Source organism: Salminus brasiliensis, chromosome 13 (genome assembly GCF_030463535.1).
Source record: "Salminus brasiliensis chromosome 13, fSalBra1.hap2, whole genome shotgun sequence".
Taxonomy (NCBI): Eukaryota; Metazoa; Chordata; class Actinopteri; order Characiformes; family Bryconidae; genus Salminus; species Salminus brasiliensis.
In genome coordinates, this window is record NC_132890.1 from 12,704,658 (window position 1) to 12,726,071 (window position 21,414).

A 21,414-nucleotide genomic window follows, 5' to 3' on the forward strand; every position below is an offset into this window, starting at 1 on the left:
GTGGGCAACGCGGACTTTCAACTCCCTCCAAAGGTTTTCTATGGGGTTGAGATCTGGAGACTGGCTAGGCCTTGAAATGCTTCTTACGAAGCCACTCCTTTGTTGCCCTGGCAGTGTGCTTGGGATCATTATCATGCTGAAAGACCCAGCCACGTTTCATCTTCAATGCCCTTGCTGATGGAAGGAGGTTTGCACTCAAAATCTCACAACACATGGCCCCATTCATTCTTTCATGTACATGGACCAGTCGTCCTAGTCCCTTTGCAGAGAAACAGCCCCAAAGCATGATGTTGCCACCCCCATGCTTCACAGTTGGTAGGGTGTTCTTTGGATGCAACTCAGCATTCACGAGTTGTGTTTGTACCAAACACATTAGCAGTGGTCTTGTAGGTCTCCCATTTTCTGATTATTGCTCCCACAGTAGATTTCTTCACACCAAGCTGCTTGCCTATTGCAGATTCAGTCTTCCCAGCCTGGTGCAGGTCTACAATTTTGTTTCTGGTGTCCTTCGACAGCTCTTTGGTCTTCACCATAGTGGGGTTTGGAGTGTGACTGTTTGAGGTTGTGGGCAGTTGTCTTTTCTACTGTTAACGAGTTCAAACAGGTGCCATTAATACAGGTAATGAGTGGAGGACAGAGAAGCCTCTTAAAGAAGAAGTTACAGGCCTGTGACAGCCAGAAATCTTGCTTGTTTGTAGGTGACCAAATACTTATTTTCCACCATTATTTGCAAATAAATTCTTTAAAAATCAGACAATGTGATTTTCAGATTTTTTCCCTCATTTTGTCTCTCATAGTTGAGGTCTACCTATGATGTGAATTACAGGCCTCTCTCATTTTTTTTAAGTGGGAGAACTTGCACAATTAGTGACTGACTAAATACTGGTTGACTAAAGCAGGTCTGAACGGTATTCGGGATAGTTCAGTTTGTCACAGGTCTACACGTCTGCTTGTGCAGTCTGTTTCCCATTACAAAGCTAAAGGTACACAGACTGTCGTTGTAGCTTTGTATTCTTGCACAACGCATGGCTGTCCTGCTGTTAGCAGCTGCAGTCTGCTGCAGGCTAACTCAACGATGATGGCTGTAGTTGTGAACATATCGACATTCCTCCTAGTGTTTTTTCGTGTCCGCCCGTGTTCAGCAATAGTGACTTAAGTAAAACGAGCAGATAAAACACAGTTACATAAAACATGTCCTTTATAAAACCGGCGAGTTTCTTTAGTTAAAGCGCATCTTCAGATGGTTTCTTTTCAGTAGCTCATCTTGGAGTTTCCAGAAACTACAACTTCTGTGTAAGACTTTTTTTTTTTTTTAATCTCTGTGAAGTTAATTTAAATGAGAATGGTTAGTTATGTTTATGTGTGCCATATTTGTGGATTTTACGAATTTAAGCGTCGGTTTCATCGATTGCAATAATATTTATGTAAATGTCCGACGCATATGTGTAAGTAACTTTTAATGTAATTATTGGAAGATATTTATGTAGTGTATCTATTTCACCCTGAAAATGTCATACTCTCCGTCACTGCCTGTTTTCCCAAAAGAGACTAAGCGAATTTGTTATGAGTAGAATGTGTATCATGGAGTTTATCCCAGCAAACATATAACCTCATAGAGGTCTGGAGGCCTCTTCAGTACATCAGGCACTTATCAGTTAGTTTCGGCTTCTCGCTGGGGAGAATAGGGAAAAGTGAAGACAACCGATGGATCATTTTCCACTCTTAATAAGTAAAGCTCAGTTATTTCTCCTGCTAACACATAGAACAGAAAAGCTTCAGTATAACGTCAGTGTTGTATCCATACAATATACTGAGGGTTAAATTAATTCATACTAGGTGTGATAAGTAACTTCATTTTCTTATTTTACATTTGATAGCATGAACATTTGACATATTTTATAGACTACACAAGTAACACAAATAAATGCAAATGCCACTTTTTGTGACAAATACAATTGACAATAATTAAGATGTATCTATTTCTATACAGACGTTTTTAAAAGATTATTTAATTTCGCATTTTATTTTATATTTCATAGTCCTTTTTTTAGTGTGGAAAAGAAGCTGTTCTTGTCCACATTCATTACAGTTTACATTTTTTTTACTCTTGATAAATGATTATTGAATATTGGGAGTAACAGGTGCTTTTTCATTCTGAAGCACAGGGAGCTTCCATTTACTGCTCTTTCAGGAGTAAACCGACACAGCAGCAAAGGCTCACACCGGCCGGCAGACTCGGTCTTGTCAACATAAAAGGCCTTACCCAACGTCGGAATATGGTGCTGTATTTACTTTGCCGCAGTTTAATAATTAAGCTTGTGTTCTCCTTCAACTGCAAAAAAAAAACAAAAACAAAAAAAAAACCCACATCAGTCAAATGCGGTTGTAAAACAGGTCAATTCTAAAATGTTTCTCAACAGTCTTGGCTTCTTTTATTTACACCCTTAAATTTGACATACTAAGCTACAACATGACTATGGGATAAATGCAGGGGCTACTTCCTACCAATATGGAAGCCGGGAAAACAAAACAAGAGGCTGGCACGCCGGGTGAAGCATCGCTCTCAGGTGAGTTGCGAGTTGCAGGGATGCCGATGAAGCAGGCTCGGGCTGAGTGGGCCGGCCAGCCATTTAACTAAGGGAAGTGTGTGTCGCCATGTCAAGTTCAAAGAGCTCTGTGATGCTTCAGGGGGATAAAAGAACAACTGTTGTAGATGCACGCAGATCTGGGAGGAGAATTTTAAAAACCTCAATGCAACTGGAAATCAGCCATTCCACTTCCTAGAAAACAATTCACAAGTGGTGAAGGACTTTTGATTTGCTCCCCTCCCCGCCCCCGAAACGAGAACGAGAACCCATGAATGAAGGCCCACGACTTGAGGTTGTGTGTAACAGTGAAATAACATAACGACTGTGATGAAACGGTGCTGTTATTTCCCCACAGCTCACTCCCTTTCGTAATATGTTGCTTTAATATGACCTAATTAAGTGATCTAAATTAGCAGGTGTTTTTTTTTAAATAGCAAATATTGGGGTCGGCCCACCCAAGCGCTGTCATTATGATTGGTTGTAGTCTTGCTATATGTTGACATCCTGTAACAGACTTTCCCCCATGTTGTCAGTTTCCTCTAACGTACACTGACCCCTACTGACAGGCTTGGGTTCCTTTTATCCACAGCATTCCCTCCACAGAGTTCTGGTTTGATATTTTTCAGTGTTTTGTAAGAATTTGGCTATAATTAAGCCAAACTACAAGTGATTGGTTTCCATCCCATGGCAGGCCATGCAGGTGGGCTTTAACGGCAATTTTCCGCTGAAAAGTTTCAACTCCTAAGACTCCACAGAGTGTATGAAATGTAATACAAGGAGGTATGTGTAAAAAAAAAAAAGTGTAATGTGTTGTATATTTGTGAAAGCATAAAGTAAGATGGAGTAAAAGGAAGAAGAGCAAGTGAAAGAATGTGCATGTGAGTGCTTGAGGATGAGAAAAGCTTACAGCACCTGGTATTCCCAGGCGGTCTCCCATCCAAGTACTAACCAGGCCCGACCCTGCTTAGCTTCCGAGATCAGACGAGATCGGGCGTGCTCAGGGTGGTATGGCCGTAAGCGAAACCACTGCTTCCACTTAGCCTATTTATAAGCATGCAGCAAAATACGCCTGCCTCTTCCACACTACAGGGGACACGCTCACTCGCTCACCCCCTCCCCTTTCTTACTTCCAAAGCAATCCCACCAAGCTCATTCACACCAATCACACTTTTCATTGCTCTCTCTCCTGTCCTCCTTCTCTTTTTGCAAAAACAAATAAACTTGCTCTTTTGCCCGACACTTTAACTTTCAGCAACAACTTACTCCGCCATTACAAAAAATACTTTGCATCTAAACACCACCAGGTCCATCTCTCTCATCTCACAAAACACAAAAACACAAACAACCTGTTCTACAGTGAATCACACATTTTTTTCAGTCTCATTCACAAACAAAAACAACAACTTGTCAGGGAGCTGACATTTACTGCTCTTTCAGGAATAAACCGACTCTGCTTTTACAGCAGCAGCAAAGGCTCACACCGGCCGGCAGACTCGGTCTTGTCAACATAAAAGTCCTTACCCAACGTCATTTCCGGAAGGAAATAAATAAAATAAAAAACGCTAAATGGAGAAATTGTACATCTCATTTGGAGCTGATGTGGACAAGATTTGTGTTCCTGGTCACAAGAAAAGCTGCTCCATTTCATTATGAAAAGTATTATCAGGCTTTTAATCTCGACGTTCCTCGCCATCTTTTCAATAAACTCTTTTATTTTTAGGAGTGAACCCTGTTGAAATATTTATGAATGGTGAAAGAAAAATTCATTTCAAAGAGGCCCCGGAATATGGTGCTGTATTTACTTTGCCGCAGTTTAATAATTAAGTTTGTGTTCTCCTTCAACTGCAAAAAAAAAACAAAAACAAAAAAAACCCCACATCAGTCAAATGCGGTTGTAAAACGGGTCAATTCTAAAATTCCAAATGTTTCTCAACAGTCTTGGCTTCTTTTATTTACACCCTTAAATTTGACATACTAAGCTACAACATGACTATGGGATAAATGCAGGGGCTACTTCCTACCAATATGGAAGCCGGGAAAACAAAACAAGAGGCTGGCACGCCGGGTGAAGCATCGCTCTCAGGTGAGTTGCGAGTTGCAGGGATGCCGATGAAGCAGGCTCGGGCTGAGTGGGCCGGCCAGCCATTTAACTAAGGGAAGTGTGTGTCGCCATGTCAAGTTCAAAGAGCTCTGTGAAGCTTCAGGGGGATAAAAGAACAACTGTTGTAGATGCACGCAGATCTGGGAGGAGAATTTTAAAAACCTCAATGCAACTGGAAATCAGCCATTCCACTTCCTAGAAAATAATTCACAAGTGGTGAAGGACTTTTGATTTGCTCCCCTCCCCGCCCCCGAAACCAGAACGAGAACCCATGAATGAAGGCCCACGACTTGAGGTTGTGTGTAACGGTGAAATAACATCACGACTGTGATGAAACGGTGCTGTTATTTCCCCACAGCTCACTCCCTTTCGTGATGTGTTGCTTTAATATGACCTAATTAAGTGATCTAAATTAGCAGGTGTTTTTTTTAAATAGCAAATATTGGGGTCGGCCCACTCAAGCGCTGTCATTATGATTGGTTGTAGTCTTGCTATGCGTTGACATGCTGTAACAGACTTTCCCCCATGTTGTCAGTTTCCTCTAACGTACACTGACCCCTACTGACAGGCTTGGGTTCCTTTTATCCACAGCATTCCCTCCACAGAGTTCTGGTTTGATATTTTTCAGTGTTTTGTAAGAATTTGGCTATAATTAAGCCAAACTACAAGTGATTGGTTTCCATCCCATGGCAGGCCATGCAGGTGGGCTTTAACGGCAATTTTCCGCTGAAAAGTTTCAACTCCTAAGACTCCACAGAGTGTATGAAATGTAATACAAGGAGGTATGTGTAAAAAAAAAAAGTGTAATGTGTTGTATATTTGTGAAAGCATAAAGTAAGATGGAGTAAAAGGAAGAAGAGCAAGTGAAAGAATGTGCATGTGAGTGCTTGAGGATGAGAAAAGCTTACAGCACCTGGTATTCCCAGGCGGTCTTCCATCCAAGTACTAACCAGGCCCGACCCTGCTTAGCTTCCGAGATCAGACGAGATCGGGCGTGCTCAGGGTGGTATGGCCGTAAGCGAAAGCACTACTTCCACTTAGCCTTTTTATAAGCATGCAGCAAAATACGCCTGCCTCTTCCACACTACACACCCCCCTCCCCTCCCCTCCCCTCCCCCTGCCCCTCCCCCCGCCCCTCCCCTTCCCCTCCCCCCTTTATTCGGTGAAAGATAGACTGTGTATCACCAGCGCCTCCGAATTGCTTCATGTGGTTGTTCGTGAGGTATCTCAAATACTGAAAGCTATACGAAAACGTTCAACTACGTTGAACATCTAACGCTGGATCCGTCTATTGTACTTTACAGCTGCAGTCTTAGGGTTATTAGCTAGCTATACAGTGGGGGAAAAAAGGATTTCGTCAGTCACCAATTGTGCAAGTTCTCACACTTAAAAAGATAAGAGAGGCCTGTAATTCACATCATAGGTACACCTCAACTATGAGAGACAAAATGAGAAAAAAATTAAATCAGAAAATCACATTGTCTCATTTTTAAAGAATTTATTTGCAAATAATGGTGGGAAATAAGTATTTGATCAATAACAAAAGTTCATCTCAATACTTTGTTATATATCCTTTGTTGGCAATGGCAGAGGTCAAACGTTTTCTGTAAGTCTTCACAAGGTAGGCATACACCGTTGCTGGTATGTTGGCCCATTCCTCCATGCAGATCTCCTCTAGAGCAGTGATATTGTGGGGCTGTCGGTGGGCAACGCGGACTTTCAACTCCCTCCAAAGGTTTTCTATGGGGTTGAGATCTGGAGACTGGCTAGGCCTTGAAATGCTTCTTACGAAGCCACTCCTTTGTTGCCCTGGCAGTGTGCTTGGGATCATTATCATGCTGAAAGACCCAGCCACGTTTCATCTTCAATGCCCTTGCTGATGGAAGGAGGTTTGCACTCAAAATCTCACAACACATGGCCCCATTCATTCTTTCATGTACATGGACCAGTCGTCCTAGTCCCTTTGCAGAGAAACAGCCCCAAAGCATGATGTTGCCACCCCCATGCTTCACAGTTGGTAGGGTGTTCTTTGGATGCAACTCAGCATTCACGAGTTGTGTTTGTACCAAACACATTAGTAGTGGTCTTGTAGGTCTCCCATTTTCTGATTATTGCTCCCACAGTAGATTTCTTCACACCAAGCTGCTTGCCTATTGCAGATTCAGTCTTCCCAGCCTGGTGCAGGTCTACAATTTTGTTTCTGGTGTCCTTCGACAGCTCTTTGGTCTTCACCATAGTGGGGTTTGGAGTGTGACTGTTTGAGGTTGTGGGCAGTTGTCTTTTCTACTGTTAACGAGTTCAAACAGGTGCCATTAATACAGGTAATGAGTGGAGGACAGAGAAGCCTCTTAAAGAAGAAGTTACAGGCCTGTGACAGCCAGAAATCTTGCTTGTTTGTAGGTGACCAAATACTTATTTTCCACCATTATTTGCAAATAAATTCTTTAAAAATCAGACAATGTGATTTTCAGATTTTTTCCCTCATTTTGTCTCTCATAGTTGAGGTCTACCTATGATGTGAATTACAGGCCTCTCTCATTTTTTTTAAGTGGGAGAACTTGCACAATTAGTGACTGACTAAATACTGGTTGACTAAAGCAGGTCTGAACGGTATTCGGGATAGTTCAGTTTGTCACAGGTCTACACGTCTGCTTGTGCAGTCTGTTTCCCATTACAAAGCTAAAGGTATACAGACTGTCGTTGTAGCTTTGTATTCTTGCACAACGCATGGCTGTCCTGCTGTTAGCAGCTGCAGTCTGCTGCAGGCTAACTCAACGATGATGGCTGTAGTTGTGAACATATCGACATTCCTCCTAGTGTTTTTTCGTGTCCGCCCGTGTTCAGCAATAGTGACTTAAGTAAAACGAGCAGATAAAACACAGTTACATAAAACATGTCCTTTATAAAACCGGCGAGTTTCTTTAGTTAAAGCGCATCTTCAGATGGTTTCTTTTCAGTAGCTCATCTTGGAGTTTCCAGAAACTACAACTTCTGTGTAAGACTTTTTTTTTTTTTTTTAATCTCTGTGAAGTTAATTTAAATGAGAATGGTTAGTTATGTTTATGTGTGCCATATTTGTGGATTTTACGAATTTAAGCGTCGGTTTCATCGATTGCAATAATATTTATGTAAATGTCCGACGCATATGTGTAAGTAACTTTTAATGTAATTATTGGAAGATATTTATGTAGTGTATCTATTTCACCCTGAAAATGTCATACTCTCCGTCACTGCCTGTTTTCCCAAAAGAGACTAAGCGAATTTGTTATGAGTAGAATGTGTATCATGGAGTTTATCCCAGCAAACATATAACCTCATAGAGGTCTGGAGGCCTCTTCAGTACATCAGGCACTTATCAGTTAGTTTCGGCTTCTCGCTGGGGAGAATAGGGAAAAGTGAAGACAACCGATGGATCATTTTCCACTCTTAATAAGTAAAGCTCAGTTATTTCTCCTGCTAACACATAGAACAGAAAAGCTTCAGTATAACGTCAGTGTTGTATCCATACAATATACTGAGGGTTAAATTAATTCATACTAGGTGTGATAAGTAACTTCATTTTCTTATTTTACATTTGATAGCATGAACATTTGACATATTTTATAGACTACACAAGTAACACAAATAAATGCAAATGCCACTTTTTGTGACAAATACAATTGACAATAATTAAGATGTATCTATTTCTATACAGACGTTTTTAAAAGATTATTTAATTTCGCATTTTATTTTATATTTCATAGTCCTTTTTTTAGTGTGGAAAAGAAGCTGTTCTTGTCCACATTCATTACAGTTTACATTTTTTTTACTCTTGATAAATGATTATTGAATATTGGGAGTAACAGGTGCTTTTTCATTCTGAAGCACAGGGAGCTTCCATTTACTGCTCTTTCAGGAGTAAACCGACACAGCAGCAAAGGCTCACACCGGCCGGCAGACTCGGTCTTGTCAACATAAAAGGCCTTACCCAACGTCGGAATATGGTGCTGTATTTACTTTGCCGCAGTTTAATAATTAAGCTTGTGTTCTCCTTCAACTGCAAAAAAAAAACAAAAACAAAAAAAAAACCCACATCAGTCAAATGCGGTTGTAAAACAGGTCAATTCTAAAATTCCAAATGTTTCTCAACAGTCTTGGCTTCTTTTATTTACACCCTTAAATTTGACATACTAAGCTACAACATGACTATGGGATAAATGCAGGGGCTACTTCCTACCAATATGGAAGCCGGGAAAACAAAACAAGAGGCTGGCACGCCGGGTGAAGCATCGTTCTCAGGTGAGTTGCGAGTTGCAGGGATGCCGATGAAGCAGGCTCAGGCTGAGTGGGCCGGCCAGCCATTTAACTAAGGGAAGTGTGTGTCGCCATGTCAAGTTCAAAGAGCTCTGTGATGCTTCAGGGGGATAAAAGAACAACTGTTGTAGATGCACGCAGATCTGGGAGGAGAATTTTAAAAACCTCAATGCAACTGGAAATCAGCCATTCCACTTCCTAGAAAACAATTCACAAGTGGTGAAGGACTTTTGATTTGCTCCCCTCCCTGCCCCCGAAACGAGAACGAGAACCCATGAATGAAGGCCCACGACTTGAGGTTGTGTGTAACAGTGAAATAACATAACGACTGTGATGAAACGGTGCTGTTATTTCCCCACAGCTCACTCCCTTTCGTAATATGTTGCTTTAATATGACCTAATTAAGTGATCTAAATTAGCAGGTGTTTTTTTTTTTAAATAGCAAATATTGGGGTCGGCCCACCCAAGTGCTGTCATTATGATTGGTTGTAGTCTTGCTATATGTTGACATCCTGTAACAGACTTTCCCCCATGTTGTCAGTTTCCTCTAACGTACACTGACCCCTACTGACAGGCTTGGGTTCCTTTTATCCACAGCATTCCCTCCACAGAGTTCTGGTTTGATATTTTTCAGTGTTTTGTAAGAATTTGGCTATAATTAAGCCAAACTACAAGTGATTGGTTTCCATCCCATGGCAGGCCATGCAGGTGGGCTTTAACGGCAATTTTCCGCTGAAAAGTTTCAACTCCTAAGACTCCACAGAGTGTATGAAATGTAATACAAGGAGGTATGTGTAAAAAAAAAAAGTGTAATGTGTTGTATATTTGTGAAAGCATAAAGTAAGATGGAGTAAAAGGAAGAAGAGCAAGTGAAAGAATGTGCATGTGAGTGCTTGAGGATGAGAAAAGCTTACAGCACCTGGTATTCCCAGGCGGTCTCCCATCCAAGTACTAACCAGGCCCGACCCTGCTTAGCTTCCGAGATCAGACGAGATCGGGCGTGCTCAGGGTGGTATGGCCGTAAGCGAAAGCACTACTTCCACTTAGCCTTTTTATAAGCATGCAGCAAAATACGCCTGCCTCTTCCACACTACACACCCCCCCTCCCCCCTTTATTCGGTGAAAGTAGACTGTGTATCACCAGCTGCTCCGAATTGCTTCATGTGGTTGTTCGTGAGGTATCTCAAATACTGAAAGCTATACGAAAACGTTCAACTACGTTGAACATCTAACGCTGGATCCGTCTATTGTACTTTACAGCTGCAGTCTTAGGGTTATTAGCTAGCTATACAGTGGGGGAAAAAAGGATTTCGTCAGTCACCAATTGTGCAAGTTCTCACACTTAAAAAGATAAGAGAGGCCTGTAATTCACATCATAGGTACACCTCAACTATGAGAGACAAAATGAGAAAAAAATTAAATCAGAAAATCACATTGTCTGATTTTTAAAGAATTTATTTGCAAATAATGGTGGGAAATAAGTATTTGATCAATAACAAAAGTTCATCTCAATACTTTGTTATATATCCTTTGTTGGCAATGGCAGAGGTCAAACGTTTTCTGTAAGTCTTCACAAGGTAGGCATACACCGTTGCTGGTATGTTGGCCCATTCCTCCATGCAGATCTCCTCTAGAGCAGTGATATTGTGGGGCTGTCGGTGGGCAACGCGGACTTTCAACTCCCTCCAAAGGTTTTCTATGGGGTTGAGATCTGGAGACTGGCTAGGCCTTGAAATGCTTCTTACGAAGCCACTCCTTTGTTGCCCTGGCAGTGTGCTTGGGATCATTATCATGCTGAAAGACCCAGCCACGTTTCATCTTCAATGCCCTTGCTGATGGAAGGAGGTTTGCACTCAAAATCTCACAACACATGGCCCCATTCATTCTTTCATGTACATGGACCAGTCGTCCTAGTCCCTTTGCAGAGAAACAGCCCCAAAGCATGATGTTGCCACCCCCATGCTTCACAGTTGGTAGGGTGTTCTTTGGATGCAACTCAGCATTCACGAGTTGTGTTTGTACCAAACACATTAGCAGTGGTCTTGTAGGTCTCCCATTTTCTGATTATTGCTCCCACAGTAGATTTCTTCACACCAAGCTGCTTGCCTATTGCAGATTCAGTCTTCCCAGCCTGGTGCAGGTCTACAATTTTGTTTCTGGTGTCCTTCGACAGCTCTTTGGTCTTCACCATAGTGGGGTTTGGAGTGTGACTGTTTGAGGTTGTGGGCAGTTGTCTTTTCTACTGTTAACGAGTTCAAACAGGTGCCATTAATACAGGTAATGAGTGGAGGACAGAGAAGCCTCTTAAAGAAGAAGTTACAGGCCTGTGACAGCCAGAAATCTTGCTTGTTTGTAGGTGACCAAATACTTATTTTCCACCATTATTTGCAAATAAATTCTTTAAAAATCAGACAATGTGATTTTCAGATTTTTTCCCTCATTTTGTCTCTCATAGTTGAGGTCTACCTATGATGTGAATTACAGGCCTCTCTCATTTTTTTTAAGTGGGAGAACTTGCACAATTAGTGACTGACTAAATACTGGTTGACTAAAGCAGGTCTGAACGGTATTCGGGATAGTTCAGTTTGTCACAGGTCTACACGTCTGCTTGTGCAGTCTGTTTCCCATTACAAAGCTAAAGGTACACAGACTGTCGTTGTAGCTTTGTATTCTTGCACAACGCATGGCTGTCCTGCTGTTAGCAGCTGCAGTCTGCTGCAGGCTAACTCAACGATGATGGCTGTAGTTGTGAACATATCGACATTCCTCCTAGTGTTTTTTCGTGTCCGCCCGTGTTCAGCAATAGTGACTTAAGTAAAACGAGCAGATAAAACACAGTTACATAAAACATGTCCTTTATAAAACCGGCGAGTTTCTTTAGTTAAAGCGCATCTTCAGATGGTTTCTTTTCAGTAGCTCATCTTGGAGTTTCCAGAAACTACAACTTCTGTGTAAGACTTTTTTTTTTTTTTAATCTCTGTGAAGTTAATTTAAATGAGAATGGTTAGTTATGTTTATGTGTGCCATATTTGTGGATTTTACGAATTTAAGCGTCGGTTTCATCGATTGCAATAATATTTATGTAAATGTCCGACGCATATGTGTAAGTAACTTTTAATGTAATTATTGGAAGATATTTATGTAGTGTATCTATTTCACCCTGAAAATGTCATACTCTCCGTCACTGCCTGTTTTCCCAAAAGAGACTAAGCGAATTTGTTATGAGTAGAATGTGTATCATGGAGTTTATCCCAGCAAACATATAACCTCATAGAGGTCTGGAGGCCTCTTCAGTACATCAGGCACTTATCAGTTAGTTTCGGCTTCTCGCTGGGGAGAATAGGGAAAAGTGAAGACAACCGATGGATCATTTTCCACTCTTAATAAGTAAAGCTCAGTTATTTCTCCTGCTAACACATAGAACAGAAAAGCTTCAGTATAACGTCAGTGTTGTATCCATACAATATACTGAGGGTTAAATTAATTCATACTAGGTGTGATAAGTAACTTCATTTTCTTATTTTACATTTGATAGCATGAACATTTTACATATTTTATAGACTACACAAGTAACACAAATAAATGCAAATGCCACTTTTTGTGACAAATACAATTGACAATAATTAAGATGTATCTATTTCTATACAGACGTTTTTAAAAGATTATTTAATTTCGCATTTTATTTTATATTTCATAGTCCTTTTTTTAGTGTGGAAAAGAAGCTGTTCTTGTCCACATTCATTACAGTTTACATTTTTTTTACTCTTGATAAATGATTATTGAATATTGGGAGTAACAGGTGCTTTTTCATTCTGAAGCACAGGGAGCTTCCATTTACTGCTCTTTCAGGAGTAAACCGACACAGCAGCAAAGGCTCACACCGGCCGGCAGACTCGGTCTTGTCAACATAAAAGGCCTTACCCAACGTCATTTCCGGAAGGAAATAAAAAATGCTAAATTGAGAAATTGTACATCTCATTTGGAGCTGATGTGGACAAGATTTGTGTTCCTGGTCACAAGAAAAGCTGCTCCATTTCATTATGAAAAGTATTATCAGGCTTTTAATCTCGACTTTCCTCGTCATCTTTTCAATAAACTCTTTTATTTTTAGGAGTGAACCCTGTTGAAATATTTATGAATAGTGAAAGAAAAATTCATTTCAAAGAGGCCCCGGAATATGGTGCTGTATTTACTTTGCCGCAGTTTAATAATTAAGCTTGTGTTCTCCTTCAACTGCAAAAAAAAAAAAAACCCCACATCAGTCAAATGCGGTTGTAAAACGGGTCAATTCTAAAATTCCAAATGTTTCTCAACAGTCTTGGCTTCTTTTATTTACACCCTTAAATTTGACATACTAAGCTACAACATGACTATGGGATAAATGCAGGGGCTACTTCCTACCAATATGGAAGCCGGGAAAACAAAACAAGAGGCTGGCACGCCGGGTGAAGCATCGCTCTCAGGTGAGTTGCGAGTTGCAGGGATGCCGATGAAGCAGGCTCGGGCTGAGTGGGCCGGCCAGCCATTTAACTAATGGAAGTGTGTGTCGCCATGTCAAGTTCAAAGAGCTCTGTGAAGCTTCAGGGGGATAAAAGAACAACTGTTGTAGATGCACGCAGGTCTGGGAGGAGAACTTTAAAAACCTCAATGCAACTGGAAATCAGCCATTCCACTTCCTAGAAAACAATTCACAAGTGGTGAAGGACTTTTGATTTGCTCCCCTCCCCGCCCCCGAAACGAAAACGGGAACCCATGAATGAAGGCCCAAGACCTGAGGTTGTGTGTAACGGTGAAATAACATAACGACTGTGATGAAACGGTGCTGTTATTTCCCCACAGCTCACTCCCTTTCGTGATGTGTTGCTTTAATATGACCTAATTAAGTGATCTAAATTAGCAGGTGTTTTTTTTAAATAGCAAATATTGGGGTCGGCCCACCCAAGCGCTGTCATTATGATTGGTTGTAGTCTTGCTATGCGTTGACAACCTGTAACAGACTTTCCCCCATGTTGTCAGTTTCCTCTAACGTACACTGTCCCCTACTGACAGGCTTGGGTTCCTTTTATCCACAGCATTTCCTCCACAGAGTTCTGGTTTGATATTTTTCAGTGTTTTGTGAGAAATTGGCTATAATTAAGCCAAACTACAAGTGATTGGTTTCCATCCCATGGCAGGCCATGCAGGTGGGCTTTAACGGCAATTTTCCGCTGAAAAGTTTCAACTCCTAAGACTCCACAGAGTGTATGAAATGTAATACAAGGAGGTATGTGTAAAAAAAAAAAGTGTAATGTGTTGTATATTTGTGAAAGCGTAAAGTAAGATGGAGTAAAAGGAAGAAGAGCAAGTGAAAGAATGTGTATGTGAGTGCTTGAGGATGAGAAAAGCTTACAGCACCTGGTATTCCCAGGCGGTCTCCCATCCAAGTACTAACCAGGCCCGACCCTGCTTAGCTTCCGAGATCAGACGAGATCGGGCGTGCTCAGGGTGGTATGGCCGTAAGCGAAAGCACTGCTTCCACTTAGCCTATTTATAAGCATGCAGCAAAATACGCCTGCCTCTTCCACACTACACACCCCGCTCGCCCTCCCCTCCCCCTCCCCCCTTTATTCGGTGAAAGTAGACTGTGTATCACCAGCGGCTCCGAATTGCTTCATGTGGTTGTTCGTGAGGTATCTCAAATACTGAAAGCTATACGAAAACGTTCAACTACGTTTAACATCTAACGCTGGATCCGTCTATTGTACTTTACAGCTGCAGTCTTAGGGTTATTAGCTAACTATACAGTGGGGGAAAAAAAGGATTTAGTCAGTCACCAATTGTGCAACTTCTCACACTTAAAAAGATAAGAGAGGCCTGTAATTCACATCATAGATACACCTCAACTATGAGAGACAAAATGAGAAAAAAATTAAATTAGAAAATCACATTGTCTCATTTTTAAAGAATTTATTTGCAAATAATGGTGGGAAATAAGTATTTGATCAATAACAAAAGTTCATCTCAATACTTTGTTATATATCCTTTGTTGGCAATGGCAGAGGTCAAACGTTTTCTGTAAGTCTTCACAAGGTAGGCATACACCGTTGCTGGTATGTTGGCCCATTCCTCCATGCAGATCTCCTCTAGAGCAGTGATATTGTGGGGCTGTCGGTGGGCAACGCGGACTTTCAACTCCCTCCAAAGGTTTTCTATGGGGTTGAGATCTGGAGACTGGCTAGGCCTTGAAATGCTTCTTACGAAGCCACTCCTTTGTTGCCCTGGCAGTGTGCTTGGGATCATTATCATGCTGAAAGACCCAGCCACGTTTCATCTTCAATGCCCTTGCTGATGGAAGGAGGTTTGCACTCAAAATCTCACAACACATGGCCCCATTCATTCTTTCATGTACATGGACCAGTCGTCCTAGTCCCTTTGCAGAGAAACAGCCCCAAAGCATGATGTTGCCACCCCCATGCTTCACAGTTGGTAGGGTGTTCTTTGGATGCAACTCAGCATTCACGAGTTGTGTTTGTACCAAACACATTAGCAGTGGTCTTGTAGGTCTCCCATTTTCTGATTATTGCTCCCACCGTAGATTTCTTCACACCAAGCTGCTTGCCTATTGCAGATTCAGTCTTCCCAGCCTGGTGCAGGTCTACAATTTTGTTTCTGGTGTCCTTCAACAGCTCTTTGGTCTTCACCATAGTGGGGTTTGGAGTGTGACTGTTTGAGGTTGTGGGCAGTTGTCTTTTCTACTGTTAACGAGTTCAAACAGGTGCCATTAATACAGGTAATGAGTGGAGGACAGAGAAGCCTCTTAAAGAAGAAGTTACAGGCCTGTGACAGCCAGAAATCTTGCTTGTTTGTAGGTGACCAAATACTTATTTTCCACCATTATTTGCAAATAAATTCTTTAAAAATCAGACAATGTGATTTTCAGATTTTTTCCCTCATTTTGTCTCTCATAGTTGAGGTCTACCTATGATGTGAATTACAGGCCTCTCTCATTTTTTTAAGTGGGAGAACTTGCACAATTAGTGACTGACTAAATACTGGTTGACTAAAGCAGGTCTGAACGGTATTCGGGATAGTTCAGTTTGTCACAGGTCTACACGTCTGCTTGTGTAGTCTGTTTCCCATTACAAAGCTAGAGGGACACAGACTGTCGTTGTAGCTTTGTATTCTTGCACAACGCATGGCTGTCCTGCTGTTAGCAGCTGCAGTCTGCTGCAGGCTAACTCAACGATGATGGCTGTAGTTGTGAACATATCGACATTCCTCCTAGTGTTTTTTCGTGTCCGCCCGTGTTCAGCAATAGTGACATAAGTAAAACGAGCAGATAATACTCAGTTACATAAAACATGTCCTTTATAAAACCGGCGAGTTTCTTTAGTTAAAGCGCATCTTCAGATGGTTTCTTTTCAGTAGCTCATCTTGGAGTTTCCGGAAACTACAACTTCTGTGTAAGACTTTTTTTTTTTTTTTTTAATCTCTGTGAAGTTAATTTAAATGAGAATGGTTAGTTATGTTTATGTGTGCCATATTTGTGGATTTTACGAATTTAAGCGTCGGTTTCATCGATTGCAATAATATTTATGTAAATGTCCGACGCATATGTGTAAGTAACTTTTAATGTAATTATTGGAAGATATTTATGTAGTGTATCTATTTCACCCTGAAAATGTCATACTCTCCGTCACTGCCTGTTTTCCCAAAAGAGACTAAGCGAATTTGTTATGAGTAGAATGTGTATCATGGAGTTTATCCCAGCAAACATATAACCTCATAGAGGTCTGGAGGCCTCTTCAGTACATCAGGCACTTATCAGTTAGTTTCGGCTTCTCGCTGGGGAGAATAGGGAAAAGTGAAGACAACCGATGGATCATTTTCCACTCTTAATAAGTAAAGCTCAGTTATTTCTCCTGCTAACACATAGAACAGAAAAGCTTCAGTATAACGTCAGTGTTGTATCCATACAATATACTGAGGGTTAAATTAATTCATACTAGGTGTGATAAGTAACTTCATTTTCTTATTTTACATTTGATAGCATGAACATTTTACATATTTTATAGACTACACAAGTAACACAAATAAATGCAAATGCCACTTTTTGTGACAAATACAATTGACAATAATTAAGATGTATCTATTTCTATACAGACGTTTTTAAAAGATTATTTAATTTCGCATTTTATTTTATATTTCATAGTCCTTTTTTTAGTGTGGAAAAGAAGCTGTTCTTGTCCACATTCATTACAGTTTACATTTTTTTTACTCTTGATAAATGATTATTGAATATTGGGAGTAACAGGTGCTTTTTCATTCTGAAGCACAGGGAGCTTCCATTTACTGCTCTTTCAGGAGTAAACCGACACAGCAGCAAAGGCTCACACCGGCCGGCAGACTCGGTCTTGTCAACATAAAAGGCCTCACCCAACGTCGGAATATGGTGCTGTATTTACTTTGCCGCAGTTTAATAATTAAGCTTGTGTTCTCCTTCAACTGCAAAAAAAAAAAAAAAAAACAAAAAAAAAACCCACATCAGTCAAATGCGGTTGTAAAACAGGTCAATTCTAAAATTCCAAATGTTTCTCAACAGTCTTGGCTTCTTTTATTTACACCCTTAAATTTGACATACTAAGCTACAACATGACTATGGGATAAATGCAGGGGCTACTTCCTACCAATATGGAAGCCGGGAAAACAAAACAAGAGGCTGGCACGCCGGGTGAAGCATCGCTCTCAGGTGAGTTGCGAGTTGCAGGGATGCCGATGAAGCAGGCTCGGGCTGAGTGGGCCAGCCAGCCATTTAACTAAGGGAAGTGGTGTCGCCATGTCAAGTTCAAAGAGCTCTGTGATGCTTCAGGGGGATAAAAGAACAACTGTTGTAGATGCACGCAGATCTGGGAGGAGAATTTTAAAAACCTCAATGCAACTGGAAATCAGCCATTCCACTTCCTAGAAAATAATTCACAAGTGGTGAAGGACTTTTGATTTGCTCCCCTCCCCGCCCCCGAAACCAGAACGAGAACCCATGAATGAAGGCCCACGACTTGAGGTTGTGTGTAACAGTGAAATAACATAACGACTGTGATGAAACGGTGCTGTTATTTCCCCACAGCTCACTCCCTTTCGTAATATGTTGCTTTAATATGACCTAATTAAGTGATCTAAATTAGCAGGTGTTTTTTTTTTTAAATAGCAAATATTGGGGTCGGCCCACCCAAGCGCTGTCATTATGATTGGTTGTAGTCTTGCTATATGTTGACATCCTGTAACAGACTTTCCCCCATGTTGTCAGTTTCCTCTAACGTACACTGACCCCTACTGACAGGCTTGGGTTCCTTTTATCCACAGCATTCCCTCCACAGAGTTCTGGTTTGATATTTTTCAGTGTTTTGTAAGAATTTGGCTATAATTAAGCCAAACTACAAGTGATTGGTTTCCATCGCATGGCAGGCCATGCAGGTGGTCTTTAACGGCAATTTTCCGCTGAAAAGTTTCGACTCCTAAGACTCCACAGAGTGTATGAAATGTAATACAAGGAGGTATGTGTAAAAAAAAAAAGTGTAATGTGTTGTAGATTTGTGAAAGCATAAAGTAAGATGGAGTAAAAGGAAGAAGAGCAAGTGAAAGAATGTGCATGTGAGTGCTTGAGAATGAGAAAAGCTTACAGCACCTGGTATTCCCAGGCGGTCTCCCATCCAAGTACTAACCAGGCCCGACCCTGCTTAGCTTCCGAGATCAGACGAGATCGGGCGTGCTCAGGGTGGTATGGCCGTAAGCGAAAGCACTGCTTCCACTTAGCCTATTTATAAGCATGCAGCAAAATACGCCTGCCTCTTCCACACTACACACCCCGCTCGCTCTCCCCTCCCCTTCCCCTCCCCTTCCCCTCCCCCCTTTATTCGGTGAAAGATAGACTGTGTATCACCAGCGGCTCCGAATTGCTTCATGTGGTTGTTCGTGAGGTATCTCAAATACTGAAAGCTATACGAAAACGTTCAACTACGTTTAACATCTAACGCTGGATCCGTCTATTGTACTTTACAGCTGCAGTCTTAGGGTTATTAGCTAACTATACAGTGGGGGGGGAAAAGGATTTAGTCAGTCACCAATTGTGCAAGTTCTCACACTTAAAAAGATAAGAGAGGCCTGTAATTCACATCATAGGTACACCTCAACTATGAGAGACAAAATGAGAAAAAAATTAAATCAGAAAATCACATTGTCTCATTTTTAAAGAATTTATTTGCAAATAATGGTGGGAAATAAGTATTTGATCAATAACAAAAGTTCATCTCAATACTTTGTTATATATCCTTTGTTGGCAATGGCAGAGGTCAAACGTTTTCTGTAAGTCTTCACAAGGTAGGCACACACCGTTGCTGGTATGTTGGCCCATTCCTCCATGCAGATCTCCTCTAGAGCAGTGATATTGTGGGGCTGTCGGTGGGCAACGCGGACGTTCTATGGGGTTGAGATCTGGAGACTGGCTAGGCCTTGAAATGCTTCTTACGAAGCCACTCCTTTGTTGCCCTGGCAGTGTGCTTGGGATCATTATCATGCTGAAAGACCCAGCCACGTTTCATTTTCAATGCCCTTGCTGATGGAAGGAGGTTTGCACTCAAAATCTCACAACACATGGCCCCATTCATTCTTTCATGTACATGGACCAGTCGTCCTAGTCCCTTTGCAGAGAAACAGCCCCAAAGCATGATGTTGCCACCCCCATGCTTCACAGTTGGTAGGGTGTTCTTTGGATGCAACTCAGCATTCACGAGTTGTGTTTGTACCAAACACATTAGCAGTGGTCTTGTAGGTCTCCCATTTTCTGATTATTGCTCCCACAGTAGATTTCTTCACACCAAGCTGCTTGCCTATTGCAGATTCAGTCTTCCCAGCCTGGTGCAGGTCTACAATTTTGTTTCTGGTGTCCTTCGACAGCTCTTTGGTCTTCACCATAGTGGGGTTTGGAGTGTGACTGTTTGAGGTTGTGGGCAGTTGTCTTTTCTACTGTTAACGAGTTCAAACAGGTGCCATTAATACAGGTAATGAGTGGAGGACAGAGAAGCCTCTTAAAGAAGAAGTTACAGGCCTGTGACAGCCAGAAATCTTGCTTGTTTGTAGGTGACCAAATACTTATTTTCCACCATTATTTGCAAATAAATTCTTTAAAAATCAGACAATGTGATTTTCAGATTTTTTCCCTCATTTTGTCTCTCATAGTTGAGGTCTACCTATGATGTGAATTACAGACCTCTCTCATTTTTTTAAGTGGGAGAACTTGCACAATTAGTGACTGACTAAATACTGGTTGACTAAAGCAGGTCTGAACGGTATTCGGGATAGTTCAGTTTGTCACAGGTCTACACGTCTGCTTGTGTAGTCTGTTTCCCATTACAAAGCTAAAGGTACACAGACTGTCGTTGTAGCTTTGTATTCTTGCACAACGCATGGCTGTCCTGCTGTTAGCAGCTGCAGTCTGCTGCAGGCTAACTCAACGATGATGGCTGTAGTTGTGAACATATCGACATTCCTCCTAGTGTTTTTTCGTGTCCGCCCGTGTTCAGCAATAGTGACATAAGTAAAACGAGCAGATAAAACTCAGTTACATAAAACATGTCCTTTATAAAACCGGCGAGTTTCTTTAGTTAAAGCGCATCTTCAGATGGTTTCTTTTCAGTAGCTCATCTTGGAGTTTCCAGAAACTACAACTTCTGTGTAAGACTTTTTATTTTTTTTTTTAATCTCTGTGAAGTTAATTTAAATGAGAATGGTTAGTTATGTTTATGTGTGCCATATTTGTGGATTTTACGAATTTAAGCGTCGGTTTCATCGATTGCAATAATATTTATGTAAATGTCCGACGCATATGTGTAAGTAACTTTTAATGTAATTATTGGAAGATATTTATGTAGTGTATCTATTTCACCCTGAAAATGTCATACTCTCCGTCACTGCCTGTTTTCCCAAAAGAGACTAAGCGAATTTGTTATGAGTAGAATGTGTATCATGGAGTTTATCCCAGCAAACATATAACCTCATAGAGGTCTGGAGGCCTCTTCAGTACATCAGGCACTTATCAGTTAGTTTCGGCTTCTCGCTGGGGAGAATAGGGAAAAGTGAAGACAACCGATGGATCATTTTCCACTCTTAATAAGTAAAGCTCAGTTATTTCTCCTGCTAACACATAGAACAGAAAAGCTTCAGTATAACGTCAGTGTTGTATCCATACAATATACTGAGGGTTAAATTAATTCATACTAGGTGTGATAAGTAACTTCATTTTCTTATTTTACATTTGATAGCATGAACATTTTACATATTTTATAGACTACACAAGTAACACAAATAAATGCAAATGCCACTTTTTGTGACAAATACAATTGACAATAATTAAGATGTATCTATTTCTATACAGACGTTTTTAAAAGATTATTTAATTTC

At 41.0% G+C, this 21,414-nt stretch overlaps 5 non-coding genes across 5 annotated transcripts; all 5 read right to left on the minus strand.

The window, feature by feature from the left end:
- Window positions 1-3,488: 3,488 nt before the first annotated feature.
- Window positions 3,489-3,607, minus strand: LOC140575727 (5S ribosomal RNA). The gene has a single exon (XR_011980992.1). It is a non-coding gene; the product is annotated as a 5S ribosomal RNA (ribosomal RNA).
- Window positions 3,608-5,590: 1,983 nt separating this feature from the next.
- Window positions 5,591-5,709, minus strand: LOC140576507 (5S ribosomal RNA). Its single transcript, XR_011981717.1, has one exon. It is a non-coding gene; the product is annotated as a 5S ribosomal RNA (ribosomal RNA).
- A 4,180-nt stretch (window positions 5,710-9,889) lies between these two features.
- LOC140575740 (5S ribosomal RNA) lies at window positions 9,890-10,008 on the minus strand. The gene has a single exon (XR_011981005.1). It is a non-coding gene; the product is annotated as a 5S ribosomal RNA (ribosomal RNA).
- A 4,356-nt stretch (window positions 10,009-14,364) lies between these two features.
- LOC140575752 (5S ribosomal RNA) lies at window positions 14,365-14,483 on the minus strand. The gene has a single exon (XR_011981016.1). It is a non-coding gene; the product is annotated as a 5S ribosomal RNA (ribosomal RNA).
- Window positions 14,484-18,631: 4,148 nt separating this feature from the next.
- LOC140575764 (5S ribosomal RNA) lies at window positions 18,632-18,750 on the minus strand. Its single transcript, XR_011981027.1, has one exon. It is a non-coding gene; the product is annotated as a 5S ribosomal RNA (ribosomal RNA).
- Between the last annotated feature and the right edge of the window lie 2,664 nt (window positions 18,751-21,414).